This window comes from Schistocerca cancellata, chromosome 8 (assembly GCF_023864275.1).
Source record: "Schistocerca cancellata isolate TAMUIC-IGC-003103 chromosome 8, iqSchCanc2.1, whole genome shotgun sequence".
NCBI lineage: Eukaryota > Metazoa > Arthropoda > Insecta > Orthoptera > Acrididae > Schistocerca > Schistocerca cancellata.
This window is the reverse complement of record NC_064633.1, coordinates 451,024,684-451,052,087: the sequence shown is the minus strand read 5'-3', so window position 1 is coordinate 451,052,087 and position 27,404 is coordinate 451,024,684. Positions and strand designations below refer to the sequence as shown.

The 27,404-nt window shown below is 43.1% G+C and overlaps 1 protein-coding gene across 1 annotated transcript in view; it reads left to right on the top strand.

Annotated features, from left to right (window-relative positions):
* Window positions 1-10,434: 10,434 nt before the first annotated feature.
* Window positions 10,435-27,404, top strand: part of LOC126094612 (bumetanide-sensitive sodium-(potassium)-chloride cotransporter) — a 355,958-nt gene continuing 338,988 nt past the window's right edge. Inside the window, exon 1 of the mRNA XM_049909090.1 lies at window positions 10,435-10,463. The gene's annotated coding sequence lies outside the window, so the exon portion shown is untranslated. The remainder of the gene's footprint in view (window positions 10,464-27,404) is intronic.

Sequence of the window (27,404 nt, the reverse complement as noted above, 5' to 3'; positions counted from 1 at the left end):
ATCAGCGGTGCGCCGGTGAATGTGCTCGCGTTGCGTTAAAAATCGATTTATCTGTGGACGCTATTGTTCGCTGTTGACCTTACGGCAGGGACACAGAGGGACTGACAGCTACTTAGCCGATTACTAGCCGGCGTCGCTCTTGGGAGTTACGTTAAAGGCGACGGGAGCATCGCCACAATCTGGTCACGTAGCCCGCCTCACTGCCGTGTTTTTCTGATCGTTTTTACAGTGCCATAATAAGCCTCAATGGCATGTAATTTGTTTTGCACGTGTAATTTAAGTATCCGTTTCTTTTTCTTGCTATCGGAGCGGCAATCAACGTGATAGTGTACTTGAATAGTGCGACGGATTCAGTGCTATTGTTACATAAGAAATAGGTAATTCATTACACAATAGTTTATGATACCAATAATTTTCAAAGGTCTAGTAGAGAATATACTAACCGTCACTAGTACATGTGTACTGCGGTAGGGGAAGTCCACAGAGTGATTTGTGCAGCTCGCAACAGGTTATGTGACCTTCTTCATGCGTCACCTTGTAATCACTTAAGGCATTGCGGCTAGACTGGAGTCAGTATGTAGTTAGCGTTCGAATGGGGTGAGGAAACTAAGGGAAGTGCTGCGGATAAAAGGCTTAATATCTCGATCTCGCTAACGGTCGCCATAGCTGAAGAGCACGTATGTTAGTGTCAGGACAGGAAGATCGTGAATTCCGGGTCTAACTGAGAAGCTAAGAAAGGTTTATAAGCGAAGCGAGTACCGGTTCTGGTGGATGGTACGTGGTGAGAGACGTAGCTGTGAATCAATTGTCCACAACGTATTTCACCTGACAGTATATTTAGAATGATCATATCGTGTACGAAGCAGATGCTCTACATTTGCATCTACACGATAACTCTGCAATTCAGAGCAGGCCGTGCACAGAACCACTTTTAGATTATTTCTCTAGGGTTCCACTGTGACAAGCACGTAGAAAAAAGAGCAACTAATTTGTTCCACGCAGCCTCTGATTTCTCACATTCTATCACAACGGTCATTCTCCCCTACCTAAGTGTGAGTGTACAAAACATTTTCGCATCGAGAGGAAATATTGAGTATTATATCCTGAAAAGATCTAGGCGTGACGAAAGCCGCTTTTGTTTTCATGATTGCCATTCGAACTCGCTTCTGATATAGTATTTGCAACTCTCTCTCTCCTATTTGTCGATGATCAAAAACGAGATGCCGTTCCTTGAACTGTTTCGATATCATCCGTCAGTCATGTCTAGCAAGGATCCCATAGAGCGCAGCAGCAGCCCAGAAGAGGACGGACAAGCGTAGCATAGAAGATCTGTTGCGTATTCCGTTGTGCCAGTATTAAAAGCAGTCTTGGTCTGCTTTCCTGACAAAATTTTCTGTGCGATGGTTCTGCGACTAATTGCTCGTAATCGTAGTGCCTAGGCATTTAGTTTTCCGCAACTTTTAAATTTGTGTCTTTTTTGCCAGAAATGTTTGAGTATTTATGTGAGAGACCATACATTTTTATTGTATAGTGTTCATTACCACTTTCTTGTCTAAATCAGTCAGTCATTTGTTGTGATTAATGACTTTATTATACGGTGAAAGGTAACATTAGCGCTTCACGAGGCTTTATCAGAGGATTCTACACTATTGGTGCAACAAGAATGCCAACTAGATAGCTAGCGGCTGCGAAAGTCGACCGAACATTATGCGTGATGTGTAATACCTTAACCGATACTGAGAATAGCATTAAAAATTCAGAGGCATTACTTTTCAGCACGCCCTCGTGTGTTAAACTCGAATTAACTTGACTGCTTCACGGATTCATCGACATAAATACTATGTATTCATCATACACATTATAAATCGCTGCTACGCTGGAGAGAGACGAATGGAATAGTTCGACGTGTCGTGTGACAGTGACGTCATCAAGCGTAGCATTGGCCATTGGTATGACAGACGACAGCAGATAAGCAAGATGAGTAAGACATGTGGTATTTTAGTATTTTGTCACTGATAACTTAAAGGCAAACGAACGTAACAGCACATTATGACAATATACAATCGAAGTCGCAGTTATACAATGCAGGCTGTCGAAGGCCACTGGCCGAAGCTAATAACACGGGAAGCTTGGGCAGTATACTAGTAATTGGGATCTCGACTGTGCGGTATAATCAGCAGATTTTACAGCTATAGGAGCGTGGATGTTCAACGCATGGGACATTCCAGATTCGACAATGGCAAGTACGGATCTTTTCAAGGGATACCGAGTTTAGGGTGTTGTTGTTGTTGTTGTTATTGTTGTGGTCTTCAGTCCTGTGACTGGTTTGATGCAGCTCTCCTTGCTACTCTATCCTGTGCAAGCTTCTCCATCTCCCAGTACCTACTGCAACCTATATCCTTCTGAATCTGCTTAATGTATTCATCTCTTGGTCTCCCTCTACGATTTTTACCCTCCACGCTGCCCTCCAATACTAAATTGGTGATCCCTTGATGCCTCAGAACATGTCCTACCAACCGATCCCTTCTTCTAGTCAAGTTGTGCCACAAACTCCTCTTCTCCCCAATTCTATTCAATACCTCCTCATTAGTTATGTGATCCAACCATCTAATCTTCAGCATTCTTCTGGAGCACCACATTTCGAAAGCTTCTATTCTCTTCTTGTCCAAGGTATTTATCGTCCATGTTTCCATGTTTAGGGTGTGTGTGACTATTTAAATTTGCGAAAAACCGTCACTGCGAAAATCGGTTTCATGGGAAGTCTATGGTGGCAGTCTCGAGCGGGAGCTGTTCTGAACTATAGTTGCGGACGGTATAGCTAAAGGTCGGACCCAAATTACCACGTTTACGACACTCCCAACGTAAAGAAAAAAGTTGTGCGGTAGCTGTTACCAAATGCTTTAGGTATTGCGCTTTGTTTTGCTTTATCCGTTGTTGGCTGTTTTCTTTTCTTATTTTGAAAAGAGTGAAGAGGCTAATGCTGTTCCGTCGAGGAGATTGAGTATGAATCTGTCAGCACAAGGAGAGATTGGCGATCCCTACAACAATGAGTCAGTTCTGCTCTCACAGAAATACAGAACATGGCCTTGGCCCCCGGGCGGTCTAAATTCTCCTCTGCTTACGTTTGCGGCCGAGTGTACTGCGTGTTGATGACGGAGGTCACGGTCAGTAATCTCCAAATGTAAGACCGCTTAGGTAGCCCACAGAGCGGCTAATAACTCGCTCATTCAGAGTTGCCTAACAACACCACTTGCAATATGTACATTATAAAAAGTAAGTGACAGGGAGAAACCATAAAAAATGTCGTTCCCGTGTCTAATTCTTCCCATATTGTACAATCAGTTAATGAGTTATTGAAACTACTGTGTGTTCTATGATGTTGCTATTTAAGGTAGAGGCAAACACACATAAGCTACAGGGCTTCATGGTTCAGTTACGTAAATTTATCGTTCTAGGACAAAGGACACAAGTACAAGAAAAAAAATGGCTCTGAGCACTATGGGACTCAACATCTTAGGTCATAAGTCCCCTAGAACTTAGAACTACTTAAACCTAACTAACCTAAGGACATCACACACACCCATGCCCGAGGCAGGATTCGAACCTGCGACCGTAGCAGTCCCGCGGTTCCGGACTGCAGCGCCAGAACCGCTAGACCACCGCGGCCGGGACACAAGTACAAGAATGTTGACAATCTAACTTAGAGTACTGAAAGAGTTCCACAACCAATAGTCATAAAATGTAGGGAAAATATATGAGAAAATGAGAGAGTTAATACAGTAAACAGACTAGGGACTGATAATAGAAAGGTGGGCATCATTAAATTACGAAGGACCTTGATAGTACGACATGCTAAGAGATCCGTCAGTGCCAGATTATGAAATATGACGAATTATTAAGGTTATTTTTAAAAACCTGTCTTAATAAAAGGGGTATAAGCAAAAATTATACGTTTAACATACAAAAACAAATAACTTATTTACTGAACACGACGGGAGAGATAGCAGACGAAAAATGTATATGACTTTATTAAATAACTATTAAATAAAAATGCACAACATTGATGAAAATGTACTTACTGTAAATGTAGGTCTGGTGAACGAAGAGTCGTTGATACTAGCTCAAAACTAACAATGCTACTGGCTTATCTTGGCGAGAACGTAACCGCTCAGTGAGGCAGAAAATTGTTACTGACGAAGCGACGCGCCGAACAGTTTCAAATTTTCTCTAGGACGTCCGTACTGCCAAACGCGTCGAGTTACTGCATGCCGGACTGTCAGATTTGGCGAATTACCGAGTATGGTTCAAATGGCTCTAAGCACTATGGGACTTAACATCTGAGGTCATCAGTCCAATAGAACTTAGAACTACTTAAACCTAACTAACCTAAGGACTTCACACACATCCATACCCCAGGCAGGATTCGAACCTGCGACCGTAGTGGTCGCGCGGCTCCAGACTGAAGCGCCTAGAACCGCTCGGCCACAGCGGCCGACTACCGGGTATGAATAGTAGTGGTACGGAGTACCCTCCATCACGCACCAAACGGTGGCTTGCGGCGTATGTATGTAGATGTCGATCGGGTGCTGGATTGTCGCCGTCTTACTATAATTCAAGAAATAAAAGCCGGCCACAGCGGTTCTAGGCGCTGCAGTCCGGAACCGTGGGACTGCTATGGTCGCAGGTTCGAATCCTGCCTCGGGCATGGTTGTGAGTGATGTCCTTAGGTTAGTTAGGTTTAAGTAGTTCTAAGTTCTAGGGGACTCATGACCTAAAATGTTATGTCCCATAGTGGTTCAAATGGCTCTGAGCACTATGGGACTTAACATCTATGGTCATCAGTCCCCTAGAACTTAGAACTACTTAAACCTAACTAACCTAAGGACATCACACAACACCCAGTCATCACGAGGCAGAGAAAATCCCTGACCCCGCCGGGAATCGAACCCGGGAACCCGGGCGCGGGAAGCGTAAGTCCCATAGTGCTCAGAGCTATTTGAACCATTTAAGAAATAAAATGCAAAGTACAAAAGGACATGTTGCACTGGTGCGTTGCACATCAGTCACTTACGAATAATTTAACAGATAAAATGCGAAGTACAGAAAGGACAGAGAGGTGTGGCTGCGTCACCGAAGGGTTGGTTCGAGACAGCAGGGGTCGCTTCGCTCAGTTGCGATTAGTCCAGTTGTTGTCCTCAGTGGCCTACGTGTTGTGGACGACAACAGAAGGGCCGCGCGCGCGGTCTCGCTGTCTCCAGGGCTTCACTTCCAGTAAGTAGGCACAACATTTTATGATCAACATTTTTTTGTCTATTTTAGATCTGACGATCATTGCTAGCCCAATCGAAACACGTCATATCATTGTCATTTATGCTGAAAATTAAGATCTCTATTTGACATGTTTCACCACGTCAGGTGTTACACATATTTAGAATGTGCCCATCTAGTATAAGAGGGCTCTAAAATGCATATCTTATTAGATATGAGCACCTCGTCATGGTTACTACGAGTAAAAAACAGCTTTCTTCGGCTGCAGCCTCTATACGTTCCGTATTTTGGGAGGCGGTGGTATGGACCAAACTACGAAAAAATGTCTAATAAACATTAGAGAGCTATAAGCAAATGTTCAATAGAGTGAGACGTGTTCCCCAGTAGCGAAGATAAACAAGTACTCATAGCTCTTAAAGAATGCTGTTTAGATCCCATGTTTACTACTAGACTTTTTTCCCCTTCGAAAGATTTCTGAATAATGACCAGTCCTCTCCAGATACCTTGTATAGCTGCTGGCGTAGTACACTCAAATCGAGTATGGAACGTTGTTCTCAATCGATAACCATCACAGAGGGGACGAGAAGCCTAATGTCAATCCGTCAATGAGGTCCTCAAATTTGCGAATGAAATGGAAAACCGTGCTAAGACAGAGCCAGCTAGTCGGCTATCTCAACCCATATTTCTAATATTCGGTTTGTGGACATAAGGCCATAGTCCAAAGCTTAATTCTTTGCCTGACCTATCGTCTTCCACTGCTGGAGACTTCTTCAGAGGCCTCAACGAGTCAGAAATCTGTTAGAGACTCCAAGCAACTGTTTATATGTATCCACGCAACAGTCGGTTTGTAACGTCATCAGCCACTGCCTAGAATGGCGGAGATGCACCGACGTATGTTATGGAGATCATACAGGAGGAAAGTTGGCGTTGTGTGTTTTATATAGTGCTAGGTCACACAACTTGTCTAATTTAAATCCTTCTCCTTTTTCTGTTGAAATTGTTTTCCTACTTATTGTTAGGCAGCGGTGTGATGACGTCACTAAACGACCGTTGCATAGATACATAAACAATTGGGCTTGCGGGGTTTTCTGTGCCTTTAATACCTCTGATGAAGTATCGAGCAGTGGGGAAGAAACGTCAGGCACAGAATTATGCCTTGGACCACGGCCTTATGACCATAAATCAAAAATGGGCAAGATAAGTCCCATAGTGCTCAGAGCCATTTGAACCATTTGATTTGTGCATAGAAGCTCTTAGGTCTCAACTATATTCGTTATATTCAAACACAGAATATGTTCAGGAATGCTGTTGTTGTTGTTATGGTCTTTAGTCCTGACACTGGTTTGATGCAGCTCTCCATGCTACTCTATCCTGTGCAAGCTTCTTTATCTCCCAGTACCTACTGCAGCCTATATCCTTATGAATCTGCTTAGTGTTTACATCTATTGGTCTCCCTCTACGATTTTTACCCTCCACCCTGCCCCCCAGTACTAAATTGGTGATCCCTTGATGCCTCAGAACATGTCCTACCAACCGATCCCTTCTTCTACTCAAGTTGTGCCACAAACTCCTCTTCTCTACAATTCTATTCAGTACCTCCTCATTAGTTACGTGATCTACCCATCTAATCTTCAGCATTCTCTGTAGCACCACATTTCGAAAGCTTCTATTCCCTTCTTGTCTAAACTATTTATCGTCCATGTTTCACTTCCATACATGGCCACACTCCGTACAAATACTTTCAGAAACGACTTCCTGACACTTAAATCTATACTCGATGTTAACAAATTTCTCTTCTTCAGAAACGCTTTCCTTGCCATTGCCAGTCTGCATTTTATATCGTCTCTACTTCGACCACTATCAGTTATTTTGCTCCCCAAATAGCAAAACTCCTTCACTACTTTAAGTGTCTCATTTCCTGATCTAATTCCCTCAGCATCACCCGACTTAATTCGACTACATTCCATTATCCTCGTTTTGCTTTTGTTGATGTTCATTTTATACCCTCCTTTCAAGACACTGTCCTTTCCGTTCAACTGCTCTTCCAAGTCCTTTGCTGTCTCTGACAGAATTACAATGTCATTGCCGAACCTCAAAGTTTTTATTTCTTCTCCGTGGATTTTAATACCTACTTCGAACTTTTCATTTGTTTCCTTTACTGCTTGCTCAATATACAGGCTGAATAGCATCCGGGAGAGGCTACAACCCTGTCTCACTCCCTTCCCAACCACTGCTTCCCTTTCATCGTAGATACCGGCCGCGAAAGCCTACATTGTATATGAACCCACTCTCAACTAACCCCCTCCCTCACACTCCCCACCTACCCCCGTCACTACACTATCTCACCACTAGATGTCACGAGAGACGGTCCGGCAAGTATGAAAGAAGGCTGGGATGATTGTTTTGTGAGGAGGGAAGCAGTAGCAGCAGAATGTGCCGACAGGGGAGCTTAGTGACTAGTAACGTGGGCTAGTCATCGGATGTCACCCGAGAAACAAATCCATCAGGGACATTTCAACGCTTCTAAAGCTTTCCAATTCGACTTTTGACGTAACTGTGAAGTGGAAAAGCCAAGGAACAAGGAACCAAGACCCATGCAGATCTCATATACTAACGGACAGGGACCGCCGAGCATTGCGGCAGGTGATTCGTACAAAATAGTACGAAACCAGCAGGCGGAATCACTCGTGAATTCGCAGGTGCTACCAGCAGTTCAGCTCACACGTTGTGCGCAGGGAGTTGAAAATAATGGTGTACTATGGGTAAATGGCTCCTCATAAGCCATATACTTCGGTAGTCAATACTAAGCAATGCTTGAGGTTGTGTAAAACGCGGCGGCACTGGACAGTGGATGACTTGAAACGAATGATTTTGACTGATGAGTCTCGCTATACCCTGTGGGAATCCGATCGAAGGATGTGGATCTGGTGAATGCCTGGAGAACTTCACGTGCCAGCAGGTGCAGTGCCAACTGTAAAGAGGTGTTGTTACGGTAAAGGAGTGTGTTTCGTGCTTGTGTGTTTCTTTGTATCTGAGAAAATGCTAAATACGGAATTCATTTTATGTCGCTGTGTACTGCATACAGTAGAAGACGGTTCAACAGTGACAGTTTCTGTCAGCAGGAGAATGCATCCTGCCATAATCAGCAACTGCGAGGCAATAGTTGAAATGAAACTACATGGCTCCAGAGACCACCTCATGTCTCAAACGTCTATGATGTATATATGCAGACTGAAGCGTTGCATGAAAATTTGTGCCATGGCCTGGATTTGAACACAGCCCTCCTGTACATTAGGCAGGTTTACTAACTGCTACACTGCCCTGGCAGAGCGGCTTTGCACGACTGCACAGACAACCCCAGCACGCTTCCCTCCTCAGTCCAAATTCCCTTTCCGATACAGTTGTAGAGTCTCTGCACTGCTGTTCGGGTTTGGACAGAATATCAAGTGGGCTCAGGCGTGATTGGGAATTTGAACTGAGGAGAGAAGCACGCTAGGGGAGCCCTTGCAGGTGTGCAAAGCCACTGTGCCGGGGTGGCGTGTTGGTTAGGCCAGTATTACACTATCAAATTTCTTTGTCAAATATCTTTGTCAAAAATCTTTGTCAAAGATATTTTATGGTGTAATAGGGAACTTCGCCAAATGTCGTCCAATATTTGATCAAATCTAGGGCATCACTGTAGATTTGATCAAAGAAGTCGCTGGTCTTCTGTTCACTGCAGTGTGACATGTTACCACATGGAGCGCTAGCATCGCTGCATCGTTCTGTCGTCTGTAGTGTTTTTATAAACATTGCCGGAAAATACAATTGGTGTGTGTCGACAACTACAAAATTAATAGAGATGTATGAAGCTGATGAGGCGCTTTATAACGTGAGACACCCTGAATACAAAAATAGATTAAGAAGATTGGAGACCTGACCTAACCTAACCTATCCCTCTCCTGTAGTAAGGAATTGGAGTGTTACAGTGAGCCTGTCTTCTGCAGATGTAGCAGTTCTTAAGCGAATATTGTGCTTTGTGATATGAGGATACACTTCACTGAGCACATACAGAAATGTATGCTCATCCATTCTTAAGTAATAGATGTACGACTTGACGTCCTCCACTATAAGCTCACATAACAAGTTTTGTTGAATGCTTTTTACGTGTCGTCGTAAAACCCACGGCTTCACCCAGGTATGTTTCCTTTTTTTCCCCCACTTCTCTTGTGCATGTGCACACAGTGCAATTGTGGTACATGCAACTGCTGTGGTTAATAACAAGTTGTTGTTGTCAGCCATCTTGAACTTTGACGAAAAATATGATAATGTAATACCCCTTCTAGCACTACGTCAAAGATCTTTGTCAGACATATTTGACGGAATATTTGATCACATCTTTGATCAAATCTTTGATCACATCTTTGATCAAATCTTTGACAAAGAAATTTGATAGTGTAATACCGGCCCTAGGGCATATGTCTAGTGGTTAGAAGACCCAGGTTGGAATCCTGTTCTTGATACAAATGTTTATTCATCACTTCAGTCTGCATATTTTACATAATTTCTCAAAGAGAACTGACTTGCTCAGAGTCTCGACCTGAACCCAAATGTAACACCTATGGGATAAGTGAGAATGTAGACTTCGCTCTAGACCCTCTCTGGTTTCGACTATAGAGGAAGAATAGGGTACTATGGTCGAATAATTCCTCTGAAGCCATATATTTTTGTAGTCAATGCAAAACAACACTTGAGGTGGTGCAACTCCACAGGCATACAAACAACTCACTCAACATGTTCCCAGCAGAATTCACTCCGTCAAAAAGGTGAAGGTGTCCGGATACTTTTGAGCAGATTATAAGCGTCCACTGCCTCAACCGTAAGACCACCGTCACCGACGCGGAGACTAGGACCGGGTGTCAATAAGGCGACAGAAGAGATATACGAGGTCGCCGCTGAGGTAAGACGGGCTGATATCGCCGCAAAGTGGTTGGCGGCACTCGCGTAGATAAAGCGAAAAGTGGCATGAAACGCGCGACGGACAGTTGCGGCGCGCGCCGACCCTCGCCCCCCCCCCCCCCCCGCACTGCCGCCTCCCACTACCGTCCCCACCACCCGTGCACTGCTTACCTGAGCGTCTCACTTAAAGCTGGGAACTGCACAGGGTGGACTAGTCCTGGACACGGCTGTGACACGCGCGACCACGATACGCACAGGTGAGTCGGTGTTCGTGCTGCCAGCCGCTAGCTGCCCACTTCGCGCGGTATCGCTCCGCAACCTGTTCTCCGCCGGTGGACTGTGCATTTACTGTGGCCGCCGCATGCTAACCGAGAAGTGTCTCCGCGCAACAATACCAGAATCTCCAATGGTCAGTGTCGTCCGGAGGGCAGTGCGAAAGAGTATCTGAACACGGACGAGGGGGGTCCGAGGAACTGGTAAGCGGCGGATCGCGCCGACGCGAAACGCTTTTTAAGAAAATCCGCGTTACTTGGAGAAAAGCCAGCCGCTGTGGACGGAGGCAGCTGCGTGGAGATTCCAGCAGCTACGGGAGCAAGGATTTAGCTCATTTCAGTCAATCAAAGAAACCCACTACGTTTTCTACTCTTTTTTATCTGAAACTGTTTTTATAGTGCATGGTTCCTATTTTGTGATCGGTGTTGACATCGTAAGCTGATCAAGTAAGTGCCATCGGATTTACACTATTTTGTGAATAAAATTCGTTCTACTGTGTTGTGTAACAATTTCTGAGTAATCTACCTGACGTAGCCTTTAAACCTGGTAGCGCGAGTAGGAGCTGTCAGATGCTCTTTTTTTTCATCTTGGAACAATGGACGCTGCTTTCAGGTAGTCTCTATTAGTAGGTCTATGGGATTTCAATTGTTAGTTCACGGCTTTGTTGCGTATGATCTGAAAGTGATTTCAGTTTCCATTCGTCATCGCCATTGTTATTGTGAACTGCGTGACGAGGTGAAGTTCATACAATAGTCCCGCCGTAACAAAGACGGCTCGTTACACGCTTCGTAGTGTGACAAATTATGGAGAGGCTCGGGTTAATTTGAACAACTAACAACATTTCTGTCATTCTGTCTTGTTAGTGTTACAATTTTTCCCAGGTTTTTCGAAGAGTTGCGAACCTTACTAGGTAAGAACAACGCTGTACGTGTACCTTCCTAAAAGAAACATTTTCGACCCTTCGCCCGTCATTCGAGGGTTTACTTCTATTGCTCTAGATAACGGCCAGTAGGTTTTATTATCAATTTATCAGTAGTGCAACATATACACGGTGTTACAAAAAGGCACGGCCAAACTTTCAGGAAACATTCCTCACACACAATGAAAGAAAATATGTTATGTGGACATGTGTCCGGAAACGCTTACTTTCCATGTTAGAGCTCATTTTATTACTTCTCTTCAAATCACATTAATCATGGAATGGAAACACACAGCAACAGAACGTACCAGCGTGACTTCAAACACTTTGTTACAGGAAATGTTCAAAATGTCCTCCGTTAGCGAGGATACATGCATCCACCCTCCGTCGCATGGAATCCCTGATGCGCTGATGCAGTCCTGGAGAATGGCGTATTGTATCACAGCCGTCCACAATACGAGCACGAAGAGTCTCTACATTTGGTACCGGGGTTGCGTAGACAAGAGCTTTCAAATGCCCCTATAAATTAAAGTCAAGAGGGTTGAGGTCAGGAGAGCGTGGAGGCCATGGAATTGGTCCGCCTCTACCAATCCGTCGGTCACCGAATCGATTGTTGAGAAGCGTACGAACACTTCGACTGAAATATGCAGGAGCTCCGTCGTGCATGAACCACATGTTGTGTCGTACTTGTAAAGGCATATGTTCTAGCAGCACAGGTAGAGTATCCAGTATGAAATCATGATAACGTGCTCCATTGAGCGTAGGTGGAAGAACGAAACTAAAATGAGCTCTAACATGGAAATTAAGCGTTTCCGGACACATGTCCACATAACATCTTTTCTTTATTTGTGTGTGAGGAATGTTTCCTGAAAGTTTGGCCGTACCTTTTTGTAACACCCTGTATAATATAACAGGCTCTAGACAGGTGCCCAAACAAGCTGAGGCAACTGCCAGTAGTTCTGTCCCGAAACCTCAAACATTTTGCTCTTACGTTATGTTGTTTGTTAATTAATTTTAATCTGCTCAGATTATACGATTATTTTGGGCATTTATTCCTTGTTGCAGTGCTTACGACATTACACTGAAAGATCAGTAAAGGCTTGTAGTTAATTCAGTGCTCTTGACGGAACTGTAAAAGTAAAGATAACGATCAAAATATGAAACTATAGAGATTACTTTTCACAAGTGGAATTTTTGTTTAGATAAAAGAAATTATCTTTCAGCTCACTGAAATGTGTTTAAGAGAATGGTCCAAAAACTGGATTCCCTCAAATAATGGTCCGCAGTTCGTTAGATATTATGGATTAGTCCCGAGACTGAAGAAGATGTATTATGTCTAAGAGAAAATACTCGGAAAGAAAACAATTTCATAGTACCGGATAGAACTAATAACATGATCTGTTTCACAAAGAGGCACCTTAGCCTCCACTATGGGCATATCTAGAATGCGCAATAACAGCGCTACCAAAGCGTCCATGTTGATAACTTTGTCACATCTAGTCTCCGGATGAAATGTTGCCACTATAATTTATCCTGCAGTTGGTCCGAGGTATCTCGCATCGTGAGACAGGTGGGTTAATTTTCGCTCATTAACTTGTTTCCATAAACCAAAGGAAAATCATAAAAAGTTAGATCAAATGTGATTGGCTTAGACAAAACTTGCGCTCAAATCTAATGAAAAGCTGTGAGTTACTGAAGAAGTCACGTAAACAGACCGACTACCTACGTCGGACATTAATCTGTTTGTGACACTATTTCTGATGGTGACTATGAGACTCATGCACTTTTTCTAGGTAAGATAATTTTTGCGTGGTAAGGGATTGAGTATCCATTACGTGTACTTGCAATCCAAAATGTATATGGACTGGATTACTAAAAAATATTTAAAAGTTAATATGCTGGTTTTAATGCTCCAGGTGATCTGAATAATGTCCATCCTCGAGAGTACAATAAACAACACGTTCATACAACCAAATGAAAGTGTCGGAAGAGTCCTTCTTTGGAATGTTGTTCACCCCGCGCGTCACAAGGGCCTGAATGTCGGTTATGTCGTCAAAGTGTTGACCCGTGATGTGAATTTTTATTTTTGGGAATAAAAACAGTCACTCGGCGCGATATCGTGTGAATATGGAGTGTATTTGACAACTGGCACTTGTTTTTCGCTAGAAACTGCATTATAGCTGCAGCCGTGAAAGTGGGCGCATTGGCGTATAGGAAGATGAAATCCTTCCCCTTTCATTGCTGAGGGCTGAGCCTCTGAATCCTCTCTCACAGCCAATCGATGACATTCGAAGAATACTGGGTTACAATGGTGCCGGTGAGAACAAATTCCTTGTCGTTAACCCCGCCGGCCTCAAAAATTGCGATGAACATTACCTTCGCTTACGATTTTGTCATTCGCACCTCCTTCAGTCTTGGCGAACCCTCGGAGACCCATTCTGCAGTTGTATGGATATGGTGTCTGTTGTTTCGGACATGTCCGAAAGAACAGACACCATTGACGACCTGCAGCCGTCTAGAACGAAATTAGAATTGCGTATTAATACCTTCAGCTGCTGACGGGAGTTGATATATATCAGCGGGAACAGGTGAAAATGTGTACCCCGACCGGGACTCGAACCCGGAATCTCCTGCTTACATGGCAGGCATCTGAGCCACCGAGGGCATAGAGGATAGTGCGACAGCAGGGATTATCTCGCGCATGCCTCCCACGAGGGTCACATTCTCATATAATATGTCCATACACTACATTCGTAGTGTCCCTACCCAACACACTCATTACTCGTGGAAGATATTCTTACCAAGTCCCATAAGAGTACGAGTAATATGTGTGAATCCGCACAGAAGAAGGTCATGGCCGGTATCGCCAGAACTACTTGGATATAATGTCTGTTCTTCCGGACACGTCCGAAGAACAGACATTAGTTCTGTCGATACCGGCCATGACATCCTTCTTCTGTGCGGATGCACACATATTACCCGGAATCTTACGAGACTTGGTAAGAATGTCTTCCACGAGTAATGACTGTCATCGGTAGGGACACTACAAATGTAATGTATGGACGTATAAGGTGAGAATGTGGGGGTTAGCTGCCCTAATCGATCAACAACGAACTTAAACGGGTATCTTACGACATCCGCCCCGAACAGATGCAACGAACGAGAGCGAACAAAATGAAATTTAAAAAAAAGAAAGAAAGATGGATAGAGCATCTGCCACGTACGCAGAAGATCCCGCGTTCGAGTCCCGGTCGGGGCACACATTTTCACCTGTCCCGGTTGATATATATCAACGCCCGTTAGCAGCTGAAGGTATTAATACATAATTCTAATTTCATTCTGCAGTTTGTCGTTTTGTGGCAGGTTCGTATTGATAACACGAAGTGTAGCAACCCGTTATGAAGTTTTCCAAGAAAGAATTGTCGTGCTTTTCATTTCACTCGAAACGAGCAGGCGTCCACACGTCGTAAACTAGGTTCGCGAGATAAACATTGCACACACTTTATTTTCAAAACATAATGATGGTGAATTTTTTGAAGACTTAATTTAAAAATGTTCAGTTCCTCAGCGGCAGCTTTGCGTGAGATATGACAGTTGATTCTCAAAAGATCGCGAATTTTCTCATTGTTTCCGTTGAATGAACTTCAGGTGGGACGCCTTGGCCTCCCATTGTCCTCTAGCATCACCTGTCCTTTGATACGTTTAAAATTCATACAGGAGTTAAACAATTATCGCCGCAAGCCTTTGTCGTGGATCCAGACGTCTCCGTAGCCGTCTTATCGAGTGAAACAGGAAATCGAATCACTGCTCGTTGCTCCATTGTGATTTGTGACGCAGCGACGTGGACACAGTACGGCCGCAAGTCCACTGCTTAATAATGCCTGCTCACAACTGACTGGTCGAAAGCACATCTGTTGTTTATGGTTGTTGGTTCCAGCTCCCACCACAGATACTGCGCTGGCGTCGCTTATACGCCAAGAATAAAATTAGGCTCGGAACTTTTTCGACTGTCAGTGTATAAGAAAGACGAGTCTTCCATGTTTTTGTTGTGGTCTTCAGTCCTGAGACTGGTTTGATGCAGCTCTCCATGCTACTCTATACTGTGCAAGCTTTTTCATCTCTGAGTAACACTGCGACCTACATCCTTCTGAATCTGCTTAGTGTATTCATCTATTGGTCTTCCTCTACGATTTTTACCCTCCACGCTGCCCTCCAGTACTAAATTGGTGATCCCTTGATGCCTCATAATATGCCCTACCAACCGATCCCTTCTTCTAGTTAAGTTGTGCCACAACTTCTCTTCTCTCCAATTCTATTCAATACCTCATCATTAGTTATGTGATCTACCCATCTAATCTTCAGCATTCTTCTGTAGCAACACATTTCGAAAGCTTCTATTCTCTTCTTGTCCAAACTATTTATCGTCCATGTTTCACTTCCATACATGGCTACACTCCATACAAATACTTTGACAAACGATTTCCTGACACTTAAATCTATACTCGATGTTAACAAATTTCTCTTCTTCAGAAACGCTTTCCTTGCCATTGCCAGTCTACATTTTACCGGTATATCCTCTCTACTTCGACCATCATCAGTTATTTTGCTCCCCAAATAGCAAACTCCTTTACTTGTTTAAGTGTCTCATTTCCTAATCTAATTCCTCAGCATCACCCGAGTTAACTCGACTACATTCCATTATCCTCGTTTTCCTTTTGTTGATGTTCATCTTATATCCTATACCCTCCTTTCATGTCTACCATAACCATCCTTTATGATCTCAAATTGCGAATGTGAACTTTCCAGTCTATTCGCGTTTATTTTTTATGTAGATGTTACTCGATGCGATGAGTCCTGCGATGCGGATCTTTAGCCTTTATAGGATGCATTGCACCAGCAGTAATAATGAACGATCAGGGATATAATAAAAGCGACTGCGAAGTCATGCCGGCCGAAGTGACCGAGCGGTTCTAGGCGCTACAGTCTGGAACCGCGCGACCACTACGGTCGCAGGTTCGAATCCAGCCTCGGACATGGATGTGTGTGATGTCCTTAGGTTAGTTAGGTTTAAGTAGTTCTAAGTTCTAGGGGACTGATGACCTCAGAAATTTAGTCCCATAGTGCTCAGAGCCATTTGAACCATTTTGCGAAGTCATAGTTCCATGGAAAAATACATCGAAGTACATCAGTAATCCGCAAGCCACCTAGCGGCATGTGAAGGAGTATGCTTCTGGTTCTACTAACCCACCCCCCTTTCACTGTTCACTCGCGAATAGCGCGCGGTAAGAATGATTGTCGGGAAGTCTCTGCATTAGCTCTAATTTCTTGATTTTTTTTCATCGTGGTCATTTCGCGAGATGTATGTGGGAGGAAGTAATATGTTGTCCGATTCTTCCCGGAAGGTACTCTCTCGAAGTTACCAAAGTAATCCACTCTGTGACGCACAAGGCCTCTCTTGTAGCGTCTGCCACCGGAGTTTGTTGAACATCTTTGTACGCTCTAGCGCTGACTAAATGATCCCGCGACGAAACTCGCCGCTCTTCGTTGAATCTACTGTATCTCTTCTATCAGTCCTACCTGGTAAGTATCCCAGACCGACGAACAGTACTCAAGAATCGGTCGAACAAGCGCCTTGTAAGCCACTTCTTTCGTAGGTAAGTTACATTTCCTTCCTATGAACCTCAGTCTGGGGTTTGCTTTTCCTACTATTTGTGTTATGTGATCATTCCGCTTAAGGTCAGTCTGCATAATTACTCCCAGATATTTTACGGTGTGTACCGTTTCCAGAAATTTATCGACAGTGTAGTTGTACAGTAGTGGATTTATGTCCCTGTGTAAGCGAAATATGAAATATGAACCATTTTTTAAATTACATATACAGGAACCATCTCTTCATGGCAAAGTTTCATATCCAACTTATAAACAAATTGAAAGATACATACTACCACGTTGTTGGGTAAACCAGGAGCAGTCCATGAAGACAATGATCCCCTTCTGATTTGTAGTCTGACGTACAAATTGACGGGCCCAAAGCTAGAGGCGCCTCATATAGCGAGCGGCAAGCGGTGTGTGCCTTACTTGTCTCCTCACATACGTTCCGCATTCATCGAGCCTTTTGTGCACACTTATTTATGACAGCGCAGGTCACCCATGTTTACGAAATGGCATAAAAATTGATTGCACACAATTGCAGACTAATATCACAAAGTTTCGGGTCTTCCATTTCTACATCTATACTCTGAAAACCACCGTACAGTTTGCGGCCGAGAGTACTCAACATACCAGTGGCAATTACCCATTTTCCTGTTTCTGTCACAAGTTATTCGCGAGCAGAACAACTGTTGGGAAGCCTCCATGTCAGCTCGAATTTCTCTCATTTTCCTTCATGGTCTTTTCGCGAAATATATGTAGCAGGAAGCAATATATTCGTTCTAAGACCGAATGCTCTCAGAACTGTAGCAGTAAACCACACCGTGTTACAGCTTCTTGCAGCGTCTACTAATGGAGTTCGCTGACAATCTCCTTTACCTTTACCCTTCCGCGCTTACTGAGTGGAACTGTACGAAACGTGTTGCAACTCTTTGTATATTCTCTGTTTCCTCCACCAGTCCCATCTGGTACGGATGACAGACTGAGGTATCGATCGAACGAGAGTTTCGTAAGACACCTCCTTCGTGGGCGGACTACATTTCCTAAGTACTTCTTCACTGAAACTCAGTATGGCATTTGCCTAACCTGCGACTACTTTCGTGAGGTCGTTCCATTTTAAATCGCTCCGTACGCATGCTCCTAGATATTTTACGGTTGTGACTGCTTCCATGCGATCCACAAATATTCCTAAACTACTGGGTCGATTTCAACCAAACTTCGTACATATATCACTTACTGTCTCGAAAGAATCACTCTCAGTGTAAGAACTATCTATTAAATGGATGGAACTGAGGGTCAAAAAGCAGAGTAGCCCATGACACTCGAATTCCCGACTCATCAAATATTTGAGAATGATTGCGCTTAGTGCCTTGCAACAAACTTCACACATAATTTCAATCTTTTGGGGAATGTTTCCTCGCCGACAACCACAGTAAAACGCTGAAAAGAAAAAAGTTTATCGCTTACTACATTTTCGCTGTTATGCAGTAAAACAGGCGCATGTTACATTACGATTTAATTTATTACTTCTTTACTACTAATTCTATACGCTACACATTTTGCAGACAGTATTCACATGTACCACCGAATGTATCATCAAAATTAGATCGGTGTACGACATATCGTTCAAGAAAATGACACCGAAAACTGAGAAGCGTGAAAAACTATCGCATTATGCATGGCGTTTCAATTTATTACTTCTTTATTACTAACTCTATTTACAACACATTTCGCAGACAGTGGCCGCATGTACTACTGGAAGTAACTGCAAAATCACATCTTGTACAGCACACCGTTCAGGAGGTATGATGTCGGAAACACTGAGTTGCGTGTAAATGAGACTGCATGGTGAAATTCGCTAGAGATACATGTGACGCACGTGTACAGATATGGTTGAAATATCTCAAATATATGTGAAATATATTTGACATGTGCGTACGCGGCCAAAGCGACGGTTAAAAACCTCATCCTAAACTCTTGGAACGATTTCAACCAAATTTAGTACACATATTAGTTATGATCTAGGAAGAAATGCTGTGCGGGTAAGAACCACCACCTTCCTGTTGGGGTGAGGATGGGGATAAAGTGGGGAGAGAAGGGGGAGGAGGAGACAGACAGAGAGACGGGAGGGGGAAATGGGGAGGGAGGGAGGGAGGGAGAGAGAGAGAGAGAGAGAGAGAGAGAGAAGATAGTCAGAGAAAGGCAAGAGGATGAAATAGACAGAGAGAGGGGGGTGGGTAGGAGACGATGGCACTGGAGGGGAGAGGAGGAAATTGACTATAAGAAGATCGAAATAAATAAATACCTGGGCAACGCCAGGTACTGAGCTGTTCATACACTTGTGGGTGTCTCTGGCTATTTCCGCGCAGTACATTACATTTATTTATGTTGACGGTCAACTGCCAATCCCTGCACCAAGCATTGATCCTCTACATGTCTTCCTGTATTGCGAGACAGTTTTCTAGTTTGGCCACTTCTGTGTGTACATCAACATCTGCGAATAGCCTCTTAGACCATCGGCCCTCATCCACCAGGTCATCTGTTTCTGTACTACTCAGCGACTATCCCGGAAATCAGGATGCATTTTGCCTGTCTAACGGCTTCCAGGGGCAACAAAAATTAACTTTCAGTATTTCACGTGGTTACTGAGTGAATTTAAAAATTTAAAATACTGCCACAATCTTCTCATTAAGAGATATAATCTTAAGTTAAGATTTTAACACAAGTATTACAGAGCGTAGAAAAATTTCCGCTACCAGTCACACTAAAAGGTTATTTATATGTCACACGACCGGTTTCTAGCTTGTGCCCATCCTCTGGTGTTTATACATTCATATACATGTTTGTATTGTTTGAGATCACTGTATAAATACAAAAAAATTATTTGCTGGTGACTAAACAGATACAAGTTGGACTATTGTAAGCGGCAAGACAACATTGTCGAAAATATATCTGTACTTACATAAAGATGAAGCATCATTATTATAGTTACGCTGTGGTGACAGTTTATCCACTTAGTTGCACACTTATTATCACTTATCATTTTCGCGTCCATATTTCAGTTTTATAAAGTTTAGCTGCATATTTCACTATTACGACGTGCACTCGTGGAATCCTCTGTGTTTATATACAAACATGTAAGCTATGGTCAATGAACTCAGACGTAGCAGGTTTAAAGATGTTTCTCATACAGAAACATTTAGGTTATGGTCAAAGAACTTAGCCACAGCAAGTGCAAGGGTGTTGCACATACAGAAACTTGAAAAGCTATTATAGACTGCGAAGTTTTTTGATACAAATTATGAAATTTTTTTATCCACATTTTTGTCAGAGATCTTAGATCTACTTCCTAGATGTAAGTTCTCTGACAAAAAAGTGGATCAAAAAATTTCATAATATGTATCAAAAAACTTCGCAGTCTATTATAGCTTTCTAAGTCTCTATCTGTGCAACACCCTTGCTCTTGCTGTGGCTAAGTTCTTTGGCCATAGCCCACATGTTTGTATGTAAACACAGAGTATTCCAAGAGTGCAGATCGTAATAGTGAAATATGCAGCTAAACTTTATAAAACTGAAATATGGACGTGAAAATGATAATAAGTGATAATAAGTGTGCAACTAAGTGGAAAAAGTGTCACCACATCGTAACTATGATAATGATGCTTCATCTTTATGTAAGTACAGATATATTTTCGACAAATGCTGCCTTGCCGCATACAATTGTCCCACTTGTATCTGTTTAGTCACCAGCAAATAATTTTCTTGTATTTATACAGTGATCTCCAACAATATAAACATGTGCATGAATGTATAAACACCTGAGGATGGGCGCAAGCCCGAAACCGGTCGTGTGACAAATAAATAACGTTTTATTGTGACCGGTAGGGGAAATTTTTCTACACCCTATAAAGGAACAGTCATGGAGTTCAACAGCATCCACTATGGATAAAATACATTTAAGTACTACAGTTAGAAACTGTGATTTTATCTTGAGGCAGAGTAACTGATGTGCAAATGCCTGGACTTTCTTCATCCAATATTTGAGTACGAGAGAATTCAGCGACTTCCAACAAACTTTACACATAATTTCAAACCTTTACGAAAGTTTTTCTCGGCGACACCCTTCACAAAATGATGAAAGGGGAAAAGGTTACCGCTTACTGTACATACCCCGCTCATGGAGTAAAACATAAGCATCAGACAAGACTTTTTAATTTTTACTTCTTTACTACTAACTCTATTCGAGACAAAATTTCCACACTGTACCTACATATAGTACTGAATGTACCTGCAAAATAATGTTAATGTACCGCACTTAGTTCAGGAGATATAATGACGTAAAAATTGAAATACGCGATAAAATTGTTTTTGCTTAAAATGAAGCACATATTACACGGACTACATTTTCTTTGATAATGAGAACGCTTAGGAACCACCAACAAACATCAAGCATAATTTCAACCCTTTTCTAAAACTTTTCTCACTTACGCTCTCAACGTAAATTTTTTAACACACTAACTCATTTGTAAAGTAATCATACATTTGAAGTTATTTTACATACGGGAGTTCGATCCTGCAAAACAGCGGGAGTTCACTGGTATATACACTGTCCAGTCATGTTAATGTGACTACCGCCTGTGTTCGATGTCAACGTGAAATAACGACTCATAGACGCAGGTGCCAGCACTAGCAGTGGAGGGTATACAAAGCGTATCAGGGGGACGTGGAGAACACTGCAGTCATTGTCATAATGTGGAAACGGAACAATATATCTCAGGTCCAAAAAGGGCATGATCCTTTCAGACCAAAGATGGAAGCATTTCCCAAACGTCTAAAAGTTTGTAACCGTTCCTGTGCCGCCGTCGTTAAAGTATATCGTCCATGCCAAAATAGCGCTCACCAAAATAGGCGCATTTCATCGAAGAAAAAACGCCCGCTAACGGTATGTGTGGGAAATCCAACCAATACCGTGACTTTCTCGTCGTACAATGGAGTTTCCACGACAGTTCTACGATTTTCGGTAGCCCAAATTCTGCAGTTGTGGGCGTTGACAAACCCTCGGAGCGTGAAATGAGCTTCGTCGGTCCACAACACGTCACTCAACCAATCGTCATCTTCCGCCATCTTTTGAAACACCCACACCGCAAATGCCCTCCGCTTCACTAAATCTCCAGATAACAGTTCATGATGCAGATGGATTTTGTACGGATAGCATCGGAGGGTACGCCTAAGTGCCAACCAGTAATGTATGGAATGCCGGTGCGACGTGCCACTGCACGAGCGCAGACTTTCCCGTGCATAGACGAACCCGCTACAGTCTCCGTTTCTTCCTGAACTGTCTCAGCAGCATTACGCCTTGTGCTCGGTCGGCCACTACGGGGTCTATCGTCTAAACAACCCGTGGCTTCGAACTTCGAAATCATTCTCGCCACAGCTGCATTTGTCAACGGACATTTACCCGTTCGAATCCCCTTCCTATGGCGATAGGGTCGTAACGCTGAACTAGCACATTCCCCATTCTGATAATACAGCTTCACTAAAAACGCCTTTTCAGGTAACGTCAACATGCTGCGACTGCTGGCGCATCTGATTATCTCTCTCATTACAGCTCCTTTTATACACGATTGTCATGCGCAGTCACTGACGTTTTGCTGTCCAGCGCCATCTGTCGGACATTTTGTGAACTTTTTTTTCTAATAAAACCCCATATCATTCCAAGCATGTGTATCAATTTTTACCTCTCTATCTACATTATTCAGTGGTTTATTAAGTTTTTAAATGTATACTGACTTTTTGATCACCCGGTATATTCCATGGGCACACCTCCTGTGATTATTCCTCACTCCAAAAATGCTGTTGTGTGAAAGAAGTGGATAGTTCAAAAGCCTCTCTCGCTGCAGAAAAATCATTTTCAAAAGCAGCATTGTGTCAAGTAAAAGTGCAACCACACTATATGTGGACTTCGACTAAGAGGAAAGTACACGACTAGGAGATACCTGAGCGACGGTCTGATAGTATCCGGTGCGCACTCCCTTACTGCTGACAACACTGGTTACAGCCAGACGTCGATAACGCCTTTGAAAACATCGTTTGACAGGCAGAAACACGGCAGATAAGCACAAACAACGGAACCGAGGTGCGTCTCCTGGAACTCATAAAGCTGCCAGTACAATGTTTCCACATAGGAACTACAGTACCAAACGTTTCAAACTAAACAACTTACACAGTTGTCGCCCAAACAGTCCAGCTTCCGACAAAAACAATGCTTGTAGTACGTTGCAGTTATTGGTAAGTCGTAAATCCCTAGAGACCAGCAATTTCTCCCACCTAAATAAAACTCCTTGCTTCGGTGAAGAGACTAATGCCTGTGTCAGTCTGTTTCCAACGAACAAACGTTCTACCTGCATTCTTCCAGTCAGGAACTGTATCGCCATGGTGTAGTGTCGGTTCGTGCAGTTTCTTCTAGGGGGTTCACTAGAATACAGACTGCAAGATTCCAAGTAACTACCGTAAAAAGGTTAAAAATTACTAAGTAAATAACTGTTTTACGAAAATACCCTTCTCTTACGATGAATGTTCGTATGATAAATCCATTCTCCTCTCCGTAAGAGCAGAGAATCTGACAGTGACACATTCACTGAATTATACGATGCTGCGTGCAAAGTTCGATGGAGAGCACTGCTAGTGCTGTTAGCCGCTCTTGGCCCGTACTGTTTCACAAAATAGTTTCTATTCTCTTCACGGTAGAAAAAGATCGTTCCGCTTCAGACGTTGTCACTGGTATTGATACCGGTATCGTTTTCAGGAGCTTCATTGTTTCACTGAAAGGCTCCTGCAAATTACTTTCGAGCAGGAACAGCACTTGTGAGCGTTCTAAACTCATTCATAGTGTCTGAAGTTCCGTTGCCAGGTTATTGTATTCAAGAAAGGGATATTGCACCTCTGCGGCAGCGTTTGGAGAAAATGACTTTCGTACGAAATGAAGCGTTTGGAATTACATAAAGCTACAGTGATGAGATGCCCTTTGATATCAAAATGTTCTACAACTTGAGCGACAAGTGTTCCGCTGACATCCTTTGCAGCAATAGCTTTTGGAGTTTCGTTTTCCTATCTCCGTCCCTTTGCAGAATACAGCAACTTTCTCTGCAAGAGAATCGTGTCAATGATCCTACATCGGATATCTTGTACGGCTCATTTGAAACTTACTACCTCTTTTTGTACAGTCAGGGAGCCAACTGTTCGTTTTTGTAATTCAAATGGCTCTGAGCCCTATGGGACTTAATATCTGAGGTCATCAGTCCCCTAGAACTTACAACTACTTAAACCTAGCTAACCTAAGGCCATGATACACATCCATGCCTGAGGCAAGATTCGAACCTGCGACCGTAGCAGTCGCGTCGTTCCGGCCTGAATCGCCTAGAACCGCTCGGCCACCGCGGCCGGCTTTTTGTAATTGACTGTACAATATGTCAATGTGTGCTATAATGCGACTGAGTATAGACAATCAAAATTTCAGGCAGAGCCATCTTGTTTGAGTAATTACATTAGTTTGTCGAAATGTAAGCTCAATTTGCTCCAGGCATCCAGCAAGTGACTCTCCGTTTTCACGCACAACATACACAGTTCTTGCCGGCCACTTGTGGCCGAGCGGTTCTAGGCGCTTCAGTCTAGACGGTCGCAGGTTCGAATACTGCCTCGGGCATGGATGTGTGTGATGTCCTTAGGTTAGTTAGGTTTAAGTAGTTCTAAGTTCCAGGGGACTGATGACCTGAGATGTTAAGTCCCATAGTGCTCAGAACCATATTTTGCACAGTTCTTGATTTAAAATTCCATCCCGTGTCGTAAATATGGAGGGCTTTCCTGTATGCTATTCCAGTTCGCATCGCCGTTCGCTGTGAAGAACATTGGCAAAAAATAAGAATCTCACCAAGCAAAAAATGTTTAAAGTCCGTATTCTGACTCGTTGCTTGGGTTAAAATCAGATTCAACTTATGGCCATAACGATGAACGAAACAGGCATGTTTAAAATGCTCTTTCAGAAGAGTCAATACACATATCTCCTGCACCCTCGTACATGTGAGACGTAACCTGATCTGAATTATCTGGAGTGTCCCAGCAAAGTTTCTTTAGGCGATTATGTTAACAATTTGCGTCATGTTCTCGAGGAGTGAGGTTTCGTCCAAAACCTTTCAACAGATTTACCCTCAGTCTAAATGTATCTGATAATCACGAAAAGGTAAAAATTTTGAAATATCACTTGCGTCTCATCTGCAGTAACTGACACAAAGTCAACAGCAGCAACAATTTCCTTTCTTACCCGGTCTCGATAACCTCCAGCATTTTGTGCATGTCCAGAAATGCCTTTGAAATCAGTGATCGGCAAAAGTGCAGCATCAAGCTCAGCAGTAAAATTTATAAGACTACGGAAATTTCCTGTGTTTCATAAATCACTATTTTGTCATGACCACAAAGTGCAAGTTCAAAATCACCACCAAATTTGAGACAATCCACAGTTTTAGGGGGTACGTAGCGATGTTTGCGAATCTGATTTTGTCTTTCAATTGACTTCCTATAAGTACTGTATAGCTGTAATCTAATATCGTGTTTCTTTAAAATATTGCACTCTAGCTGTGCAGTCACATGTGGTTTAGACCGCTCATGTTTCTTTATCTGCTGTGATAAATGTCAGAGATCGTCAACGCTTCTTAGCGTCAAAGTCGTTTCGCATCCAACGTTTTCTTTTGCAAACAACAAACACTGAAAACCGTACACAGTATCACACCCACACATCCAGTCTACTTTTCGTAAATGTCCAGTCTGAAAATTCTTACAATTTCTTTACTTGTATTTTCGTTGTTCTGGACTGACTTGTTATCCGGCGTTGGTCTCCCTAGGTCATTGGTACGGAGCTTACCTTCAAGCAACAGAGAAGAGAAATTAGTTTCCCTAAGCCTCTGCACTGAATTATTATACATATTGAGTTAACACTGTCGATATGTACACCTGAGAACTAGCGTCTTCAAACTCACAGCTGTGTAACGAATTCTAACGCGTGACTAATAGTAAAAGCTGGTAACGATACTATAAGGGTAAATCAATTATTATCCGCAAAGTAGTTATAAAATTTTATTTTAATCAAATAGGAGACTTACAAGAATATCATTTTTCGACATAGTCTCCTTGTGTTTCAGCGCGCTTGGTCCATCGTTGTACAAGCTTCCTGATGCCCTCATAAAAAAAGGTTCTCGGCTAAGCTGCGAGCCAGGAATGCACCGCTTCCTTAATTGCTTCGTCTGAGGCAAATTGACGGCCCCTTGCCTGTTGGAGCGGACCAAACAAGTGATAGAAGGGCCAAGATCGGGACTATATAGAGGATTATCCAGTACTTCAAATTTGAGTTTCTGGAGCGTTTCAGCAGTGTGGGCAGCAGTATGCGGACGGGCATTGTCGTGCAACAACACAACACGTTTTGACAGCAATCCTCGGTGTTTGTTTCGAATTGCAGGCTTTAGTCTGGCAGTAAGCATCTCACTGTAACGTATACTGTTTGTTGTTGTGCCCCTCTCCCCATAATGTTCCAGTACTGGACCTTGGGCGTCCCAAAAAACCGTAGGCATCAGTTTTCCTGCGGACGGTTGGGTCTTCAACTTTTTCTTGCACGGCGAATTTGGATGTTTTCATTACAAACTCTGTCGTTTACTCTCCGGCTCGTAACAATGGATCCATGTTTCGTCACCAGTAATGATCCTGTCCTAAAAAGTCGTCCCCTTCGTTACCATAGCGAGCCAAATGTTTTTTGCAGATGTCCAAGCGCGTTTTTTTATGCAACAGAGTTGTTTTGGAACCCATCTTGCACAAACTTTGGGAAACCCAAGTCTGTTGCGGATGATTTCGTAGGCAGAACCGTGACTAATTTGCAGACGATGTGCCACTTCGTCAATAGTTAATCGCCTGTCTAAGAGAATCATTTCACGTGAACGTTCAATGGTTTCCTAATTCGTGGTGGTAAACTGTCGCCCGGCACCTTCATCGTGCGTAACACTTGTACGACCATTTCGGAATTTTTCAATCCATTCGTAGACACTCCGTTGTGGCAAAACACTGTTCCCGAACTGTACCGAAAGTCTTCGATGAAATTCGGCCCCTGATACGCCTTTCGATCACAAAAAACGGATCACTGAACGTTGCTCTTCTTTGGTGCAAATAGACAGCGGAGCAGCCATGATAAAACATCACGGCAGCTGTAGCGAAACTAACCTAGCAGCTTGAAAATTGCAAAAGTATAACAACAAATAAACAAAGCACGCGTTACTAACGTAAAACGACAGTACTACCGAAATAAACAAAAATATGACTA